The 20,126-nt window shown below is 40.5% G+C and overlaps 1 long non-coding RNA gene across 1 annotated transcript in view; it reads left to right on the top strand.

Annotated features, from left to right (window-relative positions):
* The first annotated feature begins 798 nt into the window (after positions 1-798).
* The window catches only part of LOC137145345 (uncharacterized), a 31,189-nt gene continuing 11,861 nt past the window's right edge, over positions 799-20,126 (top strand). The window contains exon 1 of the long non-coding RNA XR_010917631.1: positions 799-911. This is a non-coding gene — a long non-coding RNA (uncharacterized lncRNA). The remainder of the gene's footprint in view (positions 912-20,126) is intronic.

Raw genomic sequence — 20,126 nt, 5'->3', positions numbered from 1 at the left:
ACAGAATTAAGAACTGTCATTACAAATTATATGGTTTGGATTTCCATTCTTGCCATCTTGCTTCCTGGGCTGGAGGAGGCTAGGAGTCACGTTCACCTCTGGGGGTACGGAAAAGCACCACGACTCTCAGCAGTGACTTCTCCAATTGACAAATGAGCAGTGCTGAAAGGAACCCTACATTGTCCACCTATGCTGAAATGATCATGACTGCAATGACGGGATCCACACAAGTATAGCGGGTACCAAAAAAGGGCTAGGGGAAATGAAGCTCCATAGCTCCAATAGGGACACAGAAGAATCCTCTTTCCTTGCATAAAAAGTTACATAAAGTATTCAGCTCATGGTCCTTTGTCCTGACTTTGAGCAAATTTTCTTACAAAGGGAGGGAAAAAGTTAAACGTTACTATGTATCTATTTGTGTTCGTCTTATGCCATGGAAAAAAAGTAATTGTATACAAACAGTTCATATCAGTTCTGCATGCTGGCAAGCCCTTTGATAGCCTGGCAATCCCTTTTTATTCCTCTGTGTGTGAGACTGTGTGTGTAACAGAGAGTGTGAGTGTGTGGTGCTGCTGAATATAGAAAGTTATAGATGTTCTCATCAGCCACATGAAATGCAACAGAGATTCCTTCCAAAAGCCAAGAGAGCAGAGAGGCTGCAGACAACAGATGTAAGAGTGGTTCCCATAACTGCCAATTTTCAAAGTGTTTGCATTGAAAAGAGAGGAGGTGCTATTTTGATTGATATTTCAATGTAGTATATAAAGCAGAGGAATTCTTCTCCCCCTCTGCTTGTCATATTGATCTGCAAATTCTCAACTGGACTTGGGGCTACTAGTTGTTGAATCTGAAGGACTGAAACTCATTGGGAATAAATAGTATAACAATGCCGGAACCCACCAAGACAACTGGTAAGCATAACCCCAGAGCCTTTTTTTTAATTATGTGTCTTAACAAAACACAAAAAGATACCCTTTAAACCATCTTGCACTGGAATAATTAATAGTATCCATGAGTGTCAGCCCCAAGCAGTATGCTAGTATTACATAGTTTAGTTATATTATTAATTAATTTAAACAAAGGGACTATATTAAAGTAGGACTCCAGTACAAAATTGAATTGACCTACAACTATTTTAAAAAACAGTTTATCAGAGAACTTTAAGGAGCTACTTGATGGAGCAAGTATTGCATTCTCCTTTTGAAGTATGTAAGATTTTTGAGGTATAATTTTTCATTTATTTATTTCTGGCTATAAAATTATCTTAAACCTGAAAAATATGACATGAGGATTCATATGTGTTTTCAAAGATCAGTACTTATCTATGGTTTTCAACAGCTCACTTCTTGAAGATAAAGGTCAGGTCTATATTAGACTTTTAAAGGACATGATCATAAATCAGTTTAAATAATTTGACCCACATGTATTCTGTATGTGTGATGTTTAAGACAATTAAGTTTTTCTATATAAATCAAACTATGATGGTATATTTTGCTGCACTGGAGACATTATTATGCTTGATTTCAGGAAAAGGACAGTGTAGGACAAAAAACTATGCCATTTTTCCTGCACCCCTTTGAGAGGCAAAACTCCCATTGAAGTCCCTAGGTACATAGCTTGTTAACAAGATACAGATGTGTGTGAGAGAGATTTTGGAATGATTTAAGAAGTTTAATAACTATTGCCTTTTGATATTTTAATTTTAAAAAAATTCATCTGTTACTGTTTTGGAACTCTTTCAATGAGAAAACCAAAGCTAATTATTACATATATCAGATGTACATTACTTATATAGTGTTTGCCGAATCCTTGTACTTGACAAGCGATGTGAGACTCCATCGTCATTTATCTTTCATAATTAACAATTTTTTGTGGATAGACAGGTGGGATGTTCTTGGGTAACAGTTTTCACTCTTATTCTTATTATTTGTTTAGCATTGACAATGTACTCAGTGCTGTATCAGACAAAAATAAAGATAGATTGTAAACTCTTTGGGCAGTGATAAAGGATTCTGTGGACAAATTACTGACAATATGTAAGCCACAGAAAATGTACAGATTGACTGAATGAAGCACAAAACTTTTCTTTCAAATTTTAGGGGCTGACCCTAAAAGCTTGACTCATACAAATTCTTACTCACATGAGTAAGGGTTTGCAGGGTCAGGCCCTTACTTTCTATCACCCAGTGTATAAACATGTTTTTCAGTCACTAATAATTCCAAAAGCTGTAGTATTTATAATTGAGCCCACCTAATCAAGGGAAGTCTTTAGACAGATAAGGTTAGATTCTGATTTCAGTTATATCATTGTAAACCAAGAGTAACCAGATGAAGTCCTTATTTTACACTGGTTTAACTGAGATCAGAATTTTGCCCCTAATTTACTTCCTTTTCCTAAGGGCCAGATCCTTCATAGTATGGAGTATCCTCCAATCTCAATGACTTCAATAGAGTTATGGGCCCTCAGCACTTCATAGGAAGTGCTCAGCACCTTGCAGGATTGGAACTTCATTTTATTTTTTAGGTTGCTTATAAAACCCATCTTATGAACAAAATTGAATCTAGCACCAATCTTTAAAAATCTCAGAAAACCCCATTTATGCATAGGTATACATAGTGTTAAAACAATACACCGTTTGATTTAACATTGACATATCAGTGCAAATTGCATTATTTTAATAGCCTTTCTGAATTTTTTTTCCTGGCATCAGTAAGAGCAAGGAGCTGAACAACTTTCTGTGGGATTTGAGGGTTTTAGCACCTCACAGGTGAAGCTACGCACTTTGCAGGATTGACCTCTAAACAACTAGTGTTGACAGGCTGTGATGATGAATTTACTTGCTTGCTTTCCTTAGAGCCCATGGACAATGATGGATGAAGTATCCCACTGAAAATAGCTACACCAAACGCATGCACTAATATGAGAGCCTAATCCTCTATGAGAGCCAAGCCCCTTCTAAAGTACCTTATATGTAATGTGAATGATTTATGTGTGTATTAAGTGTCCTTTTTATTTGATATGTTATTTGACTAGATATAACACAACACATCTTAATCAAAATGCATTCTGAGATTACTGACCGAAACAAAATTGGAAACGTTTTAGTAATGTTTAGGCAAAATCATTTGAGGGGATTTTTGTTTGGAGTTTAGTGGGAGGGTTGGTTTTTTTGGGGGGAAAGAGGGGAGGATGTTCTTTTTAAAAGACTAAATCAGGTTAAATGAAAAAGTTAGAGCATAGACAATTTAACAGAATACTATGGTTATATTTCAAAATAATTTCAGTAGACTTTGAACAAAAAATGTAATGGGGATGGAACAAACAAGGCATTTTGGATGAGCCTACATTCCGGTACATAAGGCAGCAATGATATAGAACCCTTGGATCTTGAAAGAATGTAGAGCTATGGTTCAGAGTTTATTTAAAATGAGAATTAATTCTGAAAAAGATATGTGTACATAGTGCACAACATCATCACATCCATCTCATCTACCTCAAGCAGCTTAGGGTGATAATATGTTCATCTTATAAATACTTAAGAGACTTTGGTTGATTCTTAATGCTTCTTGGTAGGTCAAAAGCTTCAGCTGTACTTCTATAGTGAGATTTCAGATCCAGCTAATGCCTGTCCTCAAAACAATTTCCAGGGTGTGAAGGAATGAAATTAATTAATTACGATTACCTTTGTGCTAGCAAGACTCACTATACACTGGCAGGCTGAAAGGACTCATTTAGGAAACCCTCTACTTTTGAATACGATGGAAAAGGAAGAGCAAAGAAAGGCTACAGGCATAGAACTTTGTATTTTGTTTGGCCTAGAAGAGAGCAATCACAGTAGCATCTCAACAATAAGTTTCCTCTGATACTTCCAAAAGAAGCAGTCTGTGACGATCCTGATCATGCACCTCCTTATTCACAGGAGGAATCCTACTGAAGCCAATGAGATTACTAACACACGTAAGGATTTGCGGAATCAGAAACTAGTTTAACATTTTAATATATATCTTATTACAGTGACCTCAGCAGTGAATTTTTGATGCCATTGATATAAACAGCTCAAGGGCATTGTTTGTAAGTATAATTAGATTTTTTTAAGGCAGTTCTGCACAGGGTCCCAGGTTGTACTTAGACAAAACTCCCATTGAAATACAGCATATTGAGGTCACTAATTCCCTAAAGTGGGAAGTTTCCAGAATAGGTTTTAGGGCCCAATCCCCCAGTACATACTTATACACGTAATCCCACTGATTTAAATGACTCCTTGATTGAGTAAAGATTGTAGAAGCATACCCATTTAGTGGAATCTGTCACTGTACAGACAGGCTTCTTGTACAGAGTCATCATAATTAATTAATGAATTAAGGCCTTTATCCAGATCTGATGAAATCAACAGAAAGAATCACATAGATTTCAATGGGAATTGGATCATACCCTACAATATCTATAGTTTCACCTAAGTAAGGTCTGCAGGATCAGACCTATTGCTGTTATTTTAATTTAGCTGTTTCAGCCTGTTTAAAATTTCACACCCATTAGATTAATAAGGCAAATACATCAGTGGGTATCCTGCCAACTAATGTCAAAAGATGATAAGATCAGGAGTGGCAATCCCAAAGAATTTCTAGTGATACAGTTGATTTTAGTGCCCTTTACACTTTTCCTGGTGACTAACAAAAATAAGTCTCACATTAATAAATCAGAAGAAATTATTACAATCATTCACTCTGCCCCACCTTGCCTTTCCCTCATCATTTCCTTTTACCAATGTTAGTCATGTGTGGCCATTAATTAACCACCTCCCTAAAAACTGTCATGGACAAACACTTGGTCATGCTTTTGTAAAACTGCCAACTCTCAAACCAGTTCAAACTATTTGTGGACACCATCCCATGGAACAGGTGCAACCAGTACGGGGCAAAGAGCTCCATAAATTTGTGTTTGTTTATTCTTCCCAATCTAGGAAATAAACCATGGTCATGATGTAAATCAGTATTTCTCAACGACCAGTCTGTGATCAGCACTAGCCTCTGAGATCTTCCTGACACAGTTTAGGAAGGCAGCAAGATGGTCCCTGGTATCAAAAAGGCTGAGAAACACTGTCTTAAATGATCATTCTTAGTCCCAGTTCAAACGCATTTGTCAGTTGTCCGCCAGCTTTATTTTCTAAGGGTTTGCAAAGACTATCAGAGGTTTGGCCATGTAGAATGTTCCCATTTCTCCTCCATACTTGCAGGGAATGGAAATACTCTACAGAAGTAGCATGTTTTGCCTTATTTGGCTTTTTACTGATCCAATTTAGCTACTGTAAGTAGCATAAAATTGACACGTCTGGAGAAAGCTGTATGCAAACCACATCTGCAGGAAGAAGAGTCTCTGGGGAGAGAAGGGAAAAAGGAGATGCAGTACAGGCTTTGGTGGAGAAGTGAAGATCGAGCCCTTAGCTCAGTCTGAATAGCCTGTTCCTCTATTGTTGGTTTTTCCCCACCTGTGTTTTTACTCCCTTACTTTATTATATTATCAAATAAATTATTTCAGAAGTCTTGAAACTAGTTAGAATGGTCAAATATTTAGTAAAACAGATTTAGTTACACCCAGACTGATAATTGTTCTGATAACAGATACAGCCAAATAAGCCATTTCAAAGCTTTCTATGCAAATTTTAGCCAAATTTAGGCAACCCTTTTGTAAGATTTCTTATTACAATCCTCAGTAGTATCTTCAATCTTAGTCTCAATATTGGAGATGGTTGAAAGACTAACAAAAATTATGAACAGTCTTCTATTCCTAATTTTTCCAAAATCAAAACAAAAAAATTACATGAAAATTTTACTCAAATGTTCAGGGTTTTTTGTTGAAATTCAAGTTACTGACAACAAGTTTCTTAGAAAAATCTTAATTGAAAAAATGTTGACCATCGCTACTCAATATACAGTACAAGTATCATTTACTACCACTGCTACTTTTCATTTCACTCAGATCTAGTCCTTCAGTAACTATTGCAGAGTCTTGCTTCTGAAGAATGATGCTTTGCTGTATCATAAGTTACACTTTAACTAATTAGCAGACTTCAGTTTCATTCCCAGTTCAAACCCCCTAAGGCTGAGCCTGGGCAGTCCTCCTAATATAGCCCCCAAATGGGTGGTGCAGCTGCTGCTGTTCTTTCTGTGTAGTAGTAAGACATGGGGCAAGCATGAAAATATTTTGCTGTTGCCCTCACCATTTTTCTTCTGCAGAACTGGCTTTAAAACTTCTCTCCTGTCCCAGGGCCTCCCTCCCTCCTTTTAGTTCTATTAGTTGGAGCACCAGTCCCCATGGCAGGATTCATGCACAACCTAGTTACATACTGGTCATTCACAATTACTCAAATAAAGCTATGGGTGTGTGAATTTCACTGCCACCTTTTCAATGGCACGAGCATTTTCACATTTTGGATGTGGGGAGTGAAGGGGCGGACCCTAATTTATTTCCTCTGTCAATTCTTCATAAATTCTCTTCTAGCTAATAGTTTTAAAGCCTTTGTAAAAAGAAGGGTTCCAAGCATGTCGACCATGTAACTAGATCCCCTAGGTGGGCCCCTGTGCCCATGTTCAGCTCTGGGCAAGGGTCCACCTGCATAGATTCAGTTGCCGGAGGGGGCCTGAATTACTCTTGAGCTGTTTTTGCCACCTCATAGCTTATTTCCAAGTGTTGCTCCCACACTTCCTCCCAAGGTATCAGTCTGTCTCTTGAATTTATATTTTGACCTTCAGCCTCCGTCTCTCTGATGTTTGTTTTTATAGTCTTACTACTATCGTCTTAATCTGCTTGAAAAGCAGTTTGCATGGGCAAAAAGACAAAAACCCACCAAACTTGATTATGGTGAAAACTGGAGAAGCTGCACTAGTAGTTACTGCTTCACTGAAAAGCCTGCATTTGCCAATTTTTTATTTTCAATCAAGACTTTTCTAACTCAATTGATACAACAGTAAGATAACAAGGCAAAAATCAGTCTTGGCTGACACTGTTCTTACTTCAGACCAAAAGTCAACCTGCTTTACTCATAAAACAATGTACAGGACAAGCTTACCAAGATTACACTAAAAAAACCCAAAAACCTAAGATTGAAAGGCACATATGAAAGGGGATTCTCTTTTCAGTGCACTAGAGGGTGCTTTGTACTTGGGAGAATTGTCATTTGCAAAATGCTGCCTTTATGCCTCTCCATGCTGCTGCACCTGTTGTGAAGATAAATAAAGGACTGTCCAATTCTTTCCCCTCATAAGTCCTAAATATATCACATAAAGAAAGCTTTTTAAAAACATGCTACACTATCTTTATCTTTCCCTGGCAAACTGAATGAGTAACTGCCTTTATTTTCAGGCCTCCAGCAGGTGTTTGGGTCAAACAGCAACAAGATGGCACAGCTATCTGGTGAGGCACTGGTAGCAGTCACCCCCTTCCCCCAGAAGCTAATGGTCCAAGGGGAATTTTGTATCATACAATGCAAAGGATTCTGTTGTAGGAGAGGCATCCAAAGTAGAGTTTGAACTGAATCAACAAAATATAGCTTGGAACAGGGAAAACAAAGCCTGGAGAAATCACCCTCAGAAAAGGCCAAATCTTGAGGTCCGCACTCAGGCAAAACTTCCACAGATTTCACCTGCCTGATAGTGATCGCAATGTAAAATGAATGAAGAATTTAGTGAAAGTAGAAGACTGTTTCTCAGCCATGCTGCAAAAGATCTCTATAATAGATTGCCTCTTGACCTGATGTCAGCGATGTTATGTCATTTATGTAGCATTCTTAAAAGGGATTATTTATTATACACCACTAAGCATTTGCATTGCACCTAGGAATTTTCAATGGAGTGGAGGAGCAAGAGGGAAAGATTACCAGCTTTTGTTGTGATCTGAAAGTTTTCCCAGTTTCACCAGCACCAACTCCTATTATATTACTTCTCCACTTCTTCAGTCTCTTGAAGGTATTGAGTTGAGTGCTTGAGAAACATCCAGCATCTCCATTATTCTCCTCCCACCCCAATCCTTACTCCAAATCACTACTGACGCATCAACATCTAGAGATTCTGAAAAAGATCTTTTTAGGGGTAGGGGGTTACTGCTGCTGGCAGCCACAGATGGCAACAGGCAAGGTTAATTCTTCTGTTATTAATCAATCATAATAGGAACGTATTGCGCTTTAATGTGAAATCCAAGAAGTTCTTATTGGCTTTGCACAAGCTCTAATTTTCTAAGCAACTCTTTCAACTGAAGTGTAGGGGAAGAAAGGGAAGAAAGAATGGGAATGTCTACGTTTGTTCACTATTAATACTGTTGGGTTAGCCACCACAGGAATATTACAATAACTGCACTGCTTCTTGTTAGTTTCTGAGCAAACTGTAGTAACACTGTATAGCAGCATTATTCTCTATCTTTGTTTTCACTTCCCTATTAGGTACCACCAGTTCTTTTAATATTCCATAGTTTCAGCTCCATAATGTGACTGCCTCCTTACTTTTCCTCAGCATCTGTTCTGCTGGTTCCCTTCTTTGCTTGAATTTGTGCCCTTATTTTTGATCCTCTTAACCTTTTGTATAGCTTTGCGACATCCCTACTTTCCTTCCAATGCCCTTCCATTATATCCCATCTTAATCTCTTCTTTTCTAATCAATGTAAAATCAGTTTTCTCCACCCAATCTTTCCATATCAACATTGTAACCCACTTCTGTACCAGTTCTTTAACAATCGGACTCCAGTAATGTGGTCTCCAAAAGGATGAGTGGTTGCATCAAGGTCAATTCATGCCCGAAGCAATTCTACTAGAGCTGACCAAATAATGGGTTTTCAATTCGAGGATCACACCGTAAAAATAAAATCTGGCTTGATTCAAACCAAAATGAAATATTTTAAAAGATTTTTCATTATTCATCAGATAAAAAAGTCACTTTAAATCAATTGAAACATTTCAAATTGACAAAGTGTTTTGTGGGGTTTTGGGTTATTTTTTGGGGGGGCAGGGTATCAATTTTTCAATGTGTTTTGTGTCAACCAAACATTTTCAGTTGCCTGGAAAAGATTTTTTTTATTAAAATTTTTCATTTCTATTTTGCCATTTGGGATGTTTTCCCTTTTTTGTATATGTTGTTGTTTTGTTTGTTTTTTTAAATCGGCCAAAGTTGAAATTGAAATGCCCTTTTGAATTGAAAAACAATTACTTGAAAATTTTTTACCCAGTTCTACATTTCAATAAAGTCAGTGGACTGCCACTAGGATGAATTGGGCCCATTTAACTTTTGGTAGAGTACCATTATGATGTTGTCTGATTTGTTCTATAATGATGTCTTCCATCTGCTTTCCAGACACTGAGCTCGTGGTTTTAGCTTTCATTCAGTGTCAATCTGCAACTGATCACCCTCTTGCAGTCTGTGAACATTTAACACTTATTGGTCCAAATTCATCCCTAGTGTAGCTTCACTTCCTTTTTGCCATTTTTAAATCCTTTCCTCATCTCTCTGCAACTGACTGAATAAACCACATGTCTGCCCAGGCCTCCACTGTTCCCCAGGTTTCTTTTGATCCAGCTTCTCTTCTCTGAGATACTCTCTAGCACAAACTCCCACATTTAACAGCATATCTCCTGAGGAAGCCATTCCAGCAAGCAGTCCTCCTAGCTGCAGCAGTGAAACACACCCCCCACACCTCCAAATTGCAGACATGGAAGGGGTTACTTTTAATTCCAGTAGTAGTCACTTCCAGATGGATTTCTGCTCAGAGGCCTGCCAGGACCTGAGAAGTGCAGCATGCTGCAAAGAGTGGCTGCTCATCTCCCTGTCTGCCTCAACTCTGCCTTCTCAGAATTATGGAGTTCCTACACCACAGAGGGTCTCCTGCAGTGTCCCAGGAAGTCTGTAAAAGAGTCACTGCTCTCTCCTCACTGTGGGATTGGGAGATGTGTTCTGTGCACTTTGCTACTTTCTGCCTGTACTGTGTAGTAAAAGATAGTTTGTGGTCAGTTGTTGCTGCTATTACCCTCATCTGTAACTAGTAAAAGTTATTTTGATGGTGCGATTGCTACAAAAAGCTCTATTTATTCTAATGTAATTCATGGAGGAGGAAAGTATCCCTTTAGGAGATCTGGCTGCTCAGTAATATTGTGATGCATTCAGATGAGGTGATGTTGTAGAAAACACAAACCCTTGAGGACACTGGCAGAATCCAGAAAACGTTCCCAGCGTAAGCCATGAATGACCAGGACGAGCTCAAGCTGTGCACTCCTGCAGGAGCATAAGGGGAAGATTGAGTCTCCTCTCTCTTCCCCCACACTTATGCCCCTCTGTCAGCTACCTGAAACATGGTTCTGTGGGCAGAGGCATAAAGGGTGTTGCACAGGCACTTACTTCCTCTACCTGCTGCTCCTTGACCAGATAGGTGGGGCTTGAGCAAAGCTTTAAGGGGACTGTTACTCATTTATTGTTGACCTATACCAAAATAAAGTTCTAAATTATTACCTCCTGGGGCAAGGGACGGGCTGGAAGGGGATCAGGGAGGGAACTGTGACTCCCTGAGCTACAATTCCTTCCCTGGAATACTCCCACGGCAACGCAGCAACACAGAGTCCCACGTTATGAGCTCTGACCTTAGGGCAATCTATAACTGTATCAGCATTTAACATTTCCAGGTTAATTCTCATCATCTTTCTCCCATGAGATTTTTCCATCCCAGGAAGGATGCCCATAATACAGCTCCTGGTAACAATTCCAGCTGTTCCACACAAAGCAGCAGTTTCTTTCACCAGTGCTCCTTTAACAGCATTAGCCATTACAAGCAATATCTGAAGTGGCTGTGTCAGAGTGGTGGAATGTTTAACCTCTCTCTGACATGGAATGAATCAGTCCAGATCTTCGCATTTACTGAATATATACCGTACAGTCCTGCACATTTGTTTTTCCTTCAGGAGTTCTAGTAATGTTTCCACTATCACTGAGGATTCACTGTTTCTAGTGGAAACTCCAGAACCCAGTTTTGCTCTGCAGATTTGGGAAATGCCTAGAACCAGGACGATCTAGGGATAGTCACATCAGGAGTGGTCTATAAATGGAAGGCGTCTGTTGATTGATTTCTTCTGGGTAATTTATACATACTCACTGTAGCACACCTGGCTTAAGCCCTTTCCCCCCTATTTTTATAAGAACCTAGTGTGCAGGAAAAAAATGCACAAGACTACCCAAACAAGAGGCTGAATACTAACAGGGGCTGTGGCTGCTGCTCTTGCACAGGTGCAGACTCCGGGAATGCCTGGTGACATTTTTTCCATGGCATTCCCTCCAGTCTTACTAAGCTTCTGTCTAAGCTTTCCTTTGCCCTATTTTTAAAGAAGAAATCTGACCTCTATCCTTTCTCCTTTACTCTTGTTTTCCATTTCCATATTTTGCAAAGAGGATTTCACTCATGTGACAAATTATTTGCATTTGAACAGCAGGTAAATTTAGTTAATGCTGTAATTTGCAAAAGCCTTTCAAATATCTTTTCTGAGGAAGTCTATGTGAGCCTCTACAGTACACTTTTCTAATGCACAGATCACTTTACTAACTCAGCGTTGGCTGCTCTTACAATTTTAATCACAAGTCTTATGATGGGCTTTAAGAAAAACACCACAAGTGATTTTGTTAAAAATTAAATTGAATTTTTTTGTAAAGCCTGAGATTCTCATAATTAGCAAGTTCCAACCCTCACGACAGCAGAGAAAAATCTTCAACATGTGACATGAGCAGGCCTGCCAACATGGGGTGGGGGAGGGGACAAGAGGGACAATTGTCCCAGGGCCCAGAAATTTAAAGAGCCTGGGCGGATGGTAGGATAGATACGTATTCTCCTCTCCTCCACATCCCCCCTCCCCCGAGACCTCCGCCACTTGAGCTCTCTGCCCCTCCCCCAAGCCAAGCTTATTTATTATCCGCCATGCAGGTTCCCGGACAACTGAGGAGGCGGTATCTGCTACCTAGCTTCATTGGTAATCTCCCTGGGGAGTACAAGGGACCTGGAAAGCTAATTACCAGATATCGCCTCCTCAGCCACCCGGGACCCTGCATGGCACATAATAAATAAGTAAAAACTTCTGGCAGAAGCCCACTTGGACCTCAGCCATCCCTTTCTAGGGGGGCCATTGACTGTTCTGCCCCAGGGCCCAGAATTGTTGTCAGGGGGCTTGGACATGAGCAACCCCAGAGGGCAAATAGAGAACCCAAAATGTATTATTTTTAAAGGTCTCATGATTTAAGGCAGACTCGTGATTTTTGAATAGTTGAGCCTGGTAATACTGTAACTGTGCAACAGTTACAACAGTTAATAGAAGCAACATGGCTGTCCATCGAGGACGACAATCTCTGCAGTTTTCCCAATGGTAATTCATGTTTCTAAAAGACTATCCTCAAACGAATTATAGAAGAATTCCTCCTCCTTCTCCAAGTTACCTTTGTTCTGAATTTGCGGGAGCGCTGCTACTCACAAGAGACCAGGCTCAAGAAGTTTCACAGCTCACTGACATTCTTGCTTCAATCTATAAGAAGTAATTTATTGCTTACAGAAACCTGCCATTTGGTCTTGGGAAGGAAAAGAAAAATGAGCTAAATTTGAATAGTGGAGAGTGTTTGCCCAGATGAACCTTTTTATAAACCTGATAAATATCCAAATTTAGGACTGGCTAAAGAATTCAGTCAGAAGTCTTCACCCAGTCAATCCAGTTCCATTCAAGTCTGTCTTTGCACCACTATTCCACACTGTAACGCCACCTCAGTAAAGGGTGAACTCTAGTTCCCTCCTGGAGTACAAGTAACAGAAGATCTTGTATGCACAGGAGGCCAGAGAAAAAAAATCTTTCATTCTGAGATCCCATCATAGGAGAGCAGGAAGATGGAGAGAGCCAGCTGATTACATGTCTCCCATACACTGGCAATAGACTTCAGGTGTGGACTCCTCCAATCTGGCAGCAGAAGATGATGGTGTCATAGTAATACTACCACACTGACAACCAGTTCTGGTTCATAAATCTTTGTGACTAGAACCCTAGACTTCCTAGTCACCCACTTCTATTTACAATGGATTTTTTTCTACTTACAGTGGACATTTTTTAATATGTCACTCTAATGTGTGCTTCTAATTTCTATTAGACAGCAATGTGTAGGGTAAAAATTAGTCATTTGAAAGAGGACTGAATGCATGAGATACATGCCATAATTATCTGAAATACTTTGAAACAGAACTGAGCAAAATTAAACATTTCTGTCCCATGGGAAATTGACATTTCAACATGTGTTTTTGTCCCAAGTCAGGATAAAAAGTTGTCATTTTTTTGGAATGAATATAGACAAATATTTGAAAGGTTTTGATCCAAAATGTCATACAAAACATTTCAATATTCTCTAAATCAAAAATTTCATTTTAGTTTATTGAAATGACCTGAAACCCTTAATTACAAATGATCTGAACATTAAACTGCATCTTCCCAGGTGCACTGCTTCATTGGAGTTGTAGTTTGTGAGACTGATGCCCCCATTTTTCCTGTGGGCCTGGCTCCCTGGGAGATATAGTCCGGCCAGGGAGCCTGGCCCACATTGGGGTCCAAACTACAACTCCCATAACGCAATGCTTTGATAGTTCAATAAGTCACTGAACTGCATTTCCTTGATTCAAAGTAAAACATTTAATTTCATTTCAACAACAACCACAAAATTCTGATTTAGGTCAAACTGACCCAAAACAAAATATTTCATTTGGATTTTCCTGATGGAAAATTGAAAAGTTTTGGCAAAAATCAAGATTTTCCTGTGGAAAACTTTGATTTTGCAGAAACTACTTTTGTTAGAATATCATTCCTGACCAGCTCTACTTTGGAAATTAACTTTATGGCGCTAATAGTGCAGGGTTTGATTCGCAAACTGCAGTGCATGAGCTTGTTGGAAGTGCTGTGCCAAAAACTCTAAAAAGTCTTTTCTTTTCAAACAGTCACGGCATGCACTGAAGCACACCAGAAAATGTCTGAAAAGCAAAATGTGCTCTCCTGGCCACTTTCAGCCATAACAATGTGTAATAGTCGCCAGCGTAGCAGTTTTATCTGCCGCACAGCTAGCTGGCTTTCTACTAGGCCCAGCCTTCCGTTGTGCCGAGCTGCAGAGCGCAAGCTACTGAAGTCAACTTGCAAAGTTCCATATCACACTGCCAGAGCTCCTCATCTGAAAAGACATGTGCATACAGGCAGGTTCAGGGGGGCTGTAAAACCCGCAGCTGCAGGGGGCCCCGAGCTCAAAGGCTCCCTCTGCACTCCCTGCTCTGCAGAGGTCACCGCAGAGGTGGGTGGCTGGGGCAGCATGGGGAATTCCTCCTTTCTCCGCAAGAAAGATGGCCAGTGTGCTCAGTCAGGTTCAGTGGACAAAAACCTAGCTATTGTACAGGTGGCTAGTGAAAATATTCTTTTTTTTTTTTTTTTTTTTTTTGAGAGGGGTGGAGGGAGGAGCCTGAGCCCGCCCTGCACTCACCCTGCACCAGTGGCTCCTGCGCTGGCTCCGCACTCTGGCTTGTTGGCTCTGGCTGCTCACAGATTCAGACAAGCCCACCACAGCTGTCACTTGACACGCATGTCCACGTGCCGGCGGGGCTCTTCCCCTACAGTGCCCCCACCTTAACCCCTTCCTGGCCCTGGCACCACCTGACACAAGGCCGCAGGATCTCCCCCTTCCTCAGGACTCTCTTTCTCTCCCCCTCCCCCCACCATCACCTCTGGATCACCTCCCTTTCTCTGGGACAATCCTTCCCCCCAGTCCTCTCCGGAGTCCCCCCCCCCTCCTCTTCCCTGGGACTCTCACCCTATCCCAGAGAGCCTCATCCTGATCCCCAGTGCAGGATCTCTACTCTCCATCCTCTGCCAGCCTCATCTCCTCCTTCCCCTCCCCTCCCCTCCCACTCTAGGAACCCCCCAAGATCCGCACCCTGATACTCCTCTGCTGCTCCCCTGCTGGATGCTACAGCTCCTCTTCCCCTGTTGTGGCTCCCAAGCCTCCCTGCTTCGGAAGAGCCTCCCACAACTGGCCTTTTTCAAAACTCAGCCTTCCCGGGAGGAGGTTGACGAGGTCCCGCAGGGCTGCCAAGCTGTAAGATGAAGGGGTGGCTCAGAAAATGACAAGGCAGAGAGAGACTTGGGGGCCTACGCCTCCTTTAGCCCTACCCACCCTCCGCCTATGGCTACAGGACTAAGGAGAGTGGCCTGGCTCTCCAGCAGCAGAGCAGCCAGCTGCCCGCAATTTGAGTCTCCTCCCAGCAGGGCCATCCCCTGAGCAGTCTCACCATCATTACAAGTAGCCACTGCCCCTGCTTGGGTGGGGACCAGAACTGCTGAGGAGTAAGAGGGTCATGGCAGTGAAGGTTCCTGGTGCACAGGTAGAGACCACTCCCCGCATCTCCCCTTCCAGCCAAGCCTGGCTGGTGTTCAGCAATGATTCGGCTGTGAAACAGCAGCAACTTCCAGCTTAAAAGTCAGGTTAAAGTCAAATCTGAATGTAGTTCAGCTGTGCTCGTCAAATAGATCATAGCACCATCTGCTCCTGGCCATTATAGTACCACAAAAGATAGCATCATAACGGCTGCTATGTGTTGTCTAAAAATCAGATATTTTAAACGGGATGCTATAAGTGTATATTTTAGGCTTCCTGAGGCATTTATTTTACTATAGAGTCCAGAAATACTCACATTAAGCCTAAAATAAATGTTCACAAAAAGGAGAAATTTGCACTTCAAACATCAGTTTTTTAAGAAGGTGATACATGAACCAATGAAGTTTGGAAACCAGTATACTAGTGCATACCGTTACTGCTTGAGATGAGAGTGGGACAGTTTGGATCAGTCATTTCACTGATTAGAGTTTCCTAAAATAAACTTTTATTGCAGTTCCTTTATCTTGTAATCAGACTAATGGAAAATATATGGTTAAATTTGAAAGAGGAGAAGAAGTTACTGTAAGTGCTCCTGAACATCAGTAGTTTACTTGTTGATGATTTCATTCCAAGAGTTTTTGGACAAGTTTACTGTATTTTGTAGTTCATGAGGAAGTTATATAGCAATATACATGACAAGCGTAACATACTGTCATCTGCTATCACTCAGCTCCAGTATCTAAATAAATAGCCATTAATTTCTTTCCAAATAAATATTTTCTTTTCAAAATTATTTCTTTAACAGAAGAGTTGATAGCAGGGAAAGGTAGTAAACTGAGATCAAAATATATTACATGCCAACTATTTGACAGTGGGTCAAATTTTTCTCCTGGGTACCTTCATTAATTTCAATAGATACACACTAAAGATGAATTAAGTCCATTTTATGTAAAAATAGTATTTGATTGGGCTAGCCTAGAGGCCTACTAACAGCAGTCCTGGCATTCTGCTTTCTTAGCTAGAATAGCTGAAATAAAAACACATTTATCCAGAACTTAAAAAACTTGACTCCCTTTTAGTATCCGCAGATTGAAGGTGAAAGTCATTGTGTGGGCAGTTTTGCATCTGAAATTATTTGTAGGTGCAATTCATGTTGTAGTAAGATTCTTATACATCCAAGTTATATTAAGTTAGTACCTACTCGGAAAAGGGAATCAGGCTGAGGTACATTTAATTTGTGTGAAGGAGCAGAGCAGGACCAAAGCTGTGTGAATTTCAGCAGTTTTGCTTCATAAGGGTGCATGCAATCCTTTAAATGTGATTCACAATCCCTGACTCAAACTCAAGTGTAAGTCAGCCAAACCACTGACCTTTTATATCAGTGGTTCCCAACCCGTGGCCCGTGGGGTCTTTCAAAGTGGCCCGCCACTCCCCTCCCACTGGCTGCAAAAGGGAGCCGCTGCCTAAGAACGCAGGCAGAGCACGTTGCCATGCGGCTACGTGACCGGTGCAAGCTCCTTGCTGCAGCCAAGGGAATGGGAGATCAGCGCTCCCCTCCCCCTGTCTGCAGCAGGGAGCACAGCAAAGCACTCTGCCTAGCTCCATAGGCGCTGGGTCCCTGCTGGAGCCAGAGGGAGGGGAGCACTGATCTCCCATCGCCCTGGCTGCAGAAGGGAGCTACTGCCTAGAAACCCAGGCAGAGTGCAGGGAGCTACAGGATGCATAGGTTTCCCTGCTGCAGCCAGGGGGATGGGACTGGGAGATCAGTGAAGAGGCTGATACCCGTATGCAGGTTTATTTTTAAGGATCACCAAATGAGTGTAACACCCTACAACAGCTAGTGGATTTTGTTTTGATAGCCTTGACCCGTGAAAACAGCAAGAGAGATCCATGAACAAAGGACCACAGAACCTTTTACAGTATCATCTATTTTATAGTTCCAGGGAGTGCACCAGCTAGAATTCCATCTATTTCACTTGTATGCCATGCAGCTGTGTTATTGATCGCATACCTATGCTATTATATAGCAGGTGATTTTATGGAGCAACCACCACAAATAGATTAGGCATCTTGAGGATTCTTTTTTAATACAGCGTGAGACAAAGTCTATATTAGGAATCATGTCCTTTAAGAAGGAAAATAAAATGTGGTTTGTGATGAGTCTGTGAGGGTTGAGAAATTCAGATTTAAAATTAAGGGACACTTTCTAATTTTACAATATTGAAACAGAGCACCTAGTTGAACATATACAACTCTTATGGCCTGGAAGATGAGCAAAGGGCTAGATCTTGGGTTTACATAACCATGACCCATCCCTTCTCCCAATCACTGGGGAGGGGGCGGAGGGGGGGCGTGTTTGACAGTAGCCAAAAGCTCTTAGCATTTCATTATAAATGAATGGTAAAGAACCACTCAGAGCACAGGGAGATGGGACTGGGAAAGTGGGGAACACAAGAATTTACATTGTAGTTTATAGTTACAGTTAAATGACAGACAGGTCATAAGTATATGAACAGTGAAGTGGGGCTCATAATAGAGAAACATTTGAGAGTTTCAGTCTTAGAGCAATATTCCCTATGCTATTGTTCCCAAACAGCTGAAGCTAGAGCAGGTAGAAAACTCACATTTTTCCCCACAGAATGTTTTGTGGGGAAAATGCCCTTTTGAACTTTTTCCACTGAATTTTTAAATTTTGCACAGGAAATTTTAAACAAAGTTGTTTCGTAATGATGTTTCAAAGTGAAAAGTTTTTTGTTTCAGTGTCAAAACAACTTTGTTTATTTTTACTTTGTGTTTGGAAACCAAAAAATTACATTTTCCCCGTTTGGGGTTTTCATGGGTTTTCCACCCTTCTTTCTCCTATCCCCCCCTCCCCCCCAATGGGAGCCAATTTGGAAGGAGAAAGTATGAAAGACCTAATGGGAAGATTTCAGTAGAAAAAATTTAACCAGCTCTAGGCTTCTGATGGAACTCTGCTTCCAGTCTGATCTGCTGCGTTCAAAAGTGAACATTACTTTTTCTCCTGGAAGTACAAATGCCCACAAGCTGATTTCTCTTTATGGCCTCATTTAAAAAAAAAAAAAATTGGATGAGGGAAGGAAAGAGGTATTTAATTAACTCATTCTGGTACTTTGTGGGCTGAGTATGTTAAAAATGAGTTTTAGAATGCATGGGAACTTGATAACTAGATTAAAGCCACCAATTTAAACTTTATTGAACTTTTTAAAGCTGTCAACATTTTGGCAGCCCCCTCATTCCTGACTACAGTTACAGGACACGTGCCAAGACTGCCAAGACAAAATTCCACAGCCTTGTAACACTAAATGAGGATACCGACTGCTGATTCCCTCCTACCCGACATAACTTACACACAAAAGGGCACATTACAGGTCTTTATATTTCAGGGATCACTAACAAATTCTAAGGAAAACTTGCAGGATACCCCTCCCAATAGTACCATTTATATTTGGTCAAGATCATGGCAGTGCTTATCTTTGATGATCAAAGTAAATAAGTTGATTATTAACTCCCAGAAGAAAGCACACTACTTATGAGCAAAGAGAAAACTGCCAGGGACAACATGGAAATGTGCAGTTAATTGATACATTACTCACAGCTGAGAAAACAGGTAGCTGCAAGTAAGACTAATGAACAGGAGGCACTGTGGGGACCCTCTATATGGAATAGATTACTTGAGAATAGAGAAGAAAACAGGCAAGTGATTGACCAAGGATAATGAAGTACACTTAATGGTCATGTAAATGTATGCCCTGTTTCTTTGGTGTCTACTGCACAAAAGTCACTAATTGTGGAGTTTTGGCCAAGATCAGTTGCAGTATTGGTTTACTATCTCATGCTTATTAAGTCAGGAGACCATATATATGTGGTATACCTGGTGATTTGATCTCATATCTTTTAATCTCTAATTCCTATACACCTATATAAAAAAATTAAGTAGGGGTAATTATGTGGCTGGTTGTTGGAGCGAGAGTATATTGCTGACATTAGGTACAGGGGCTGTACTTTCATTTTAAAAAAACACGTTTTTTCTCCACAGCTGGGAGATGAGAACCATCAGGAAGGAAACCCTGAATGGTTTTACAGTTTACTCAAGCTAAATCTGAGACATGGAAGCAGAATTTTCATGAAGTTCCATTCCCCCCACCCCTGGTTCGATTTTGGAGTTACTGCTTTGTTTGAATCCACAAAGGTTGTTCTGGAATGCATGGATTTGATCACTTTTTGCAATGAGCTCATAAGTGAAAGATAGGGCTTGGTCCAAGGTTACTGTTTTTATATATAATTAAAAACAGTGGCAAAGAGCACTTGGAGCGTTTAATAGGTTCTTTCATATTTTTTCATCATCATCATAAGAAGAAAGGAAAATGAAAATAAATTACAAATATTAATTCTCACTCCATCACATTATTAACCAGAAAAATAGTGGGCTAGGCAACCCAACAAACATATTGTTCATCTCATTATTTGGAACAGAGCCAGAAAGATAGGGATATTTTGGTACAAGGATACAAAGTTTTGGCTTACCAAGATTCAGCCTTCTAGCTTCAATTTTAAAAATAACACAGAAGATGACATTTGTGGACATTCAGAGAAAAAGCAATGGTTTTAACTGGAATTGTGTTTCACTGTTTCCTGCCAGACTGAAGAACACCTATGTATTTTCAAGATTATAAAATATTTCTCACTGTGTAAGTGGTCAGACCGCT

Source organism: Emydura macquarii, unplaced genomic scaffold, assembly GCF_026122565.2.
Source record: "Emydura macquarii macquarii isolate MOO-44397 ecotype Brisbane River unplaced genomic scaffold, CSIRO-AGI_Emac_v2 contig_3530, whole genome shotgun sequence".
NCBI lineage: Eukaryota > Metazoa > Chordata > Testudines > Chelidae > Emydura > Emydura macquarii.
The sequence above is the reverse complement of the archived record's forward strand: the minus strand, read 5'-3'. Positions and strand labels throughout refer to the sequence as shown.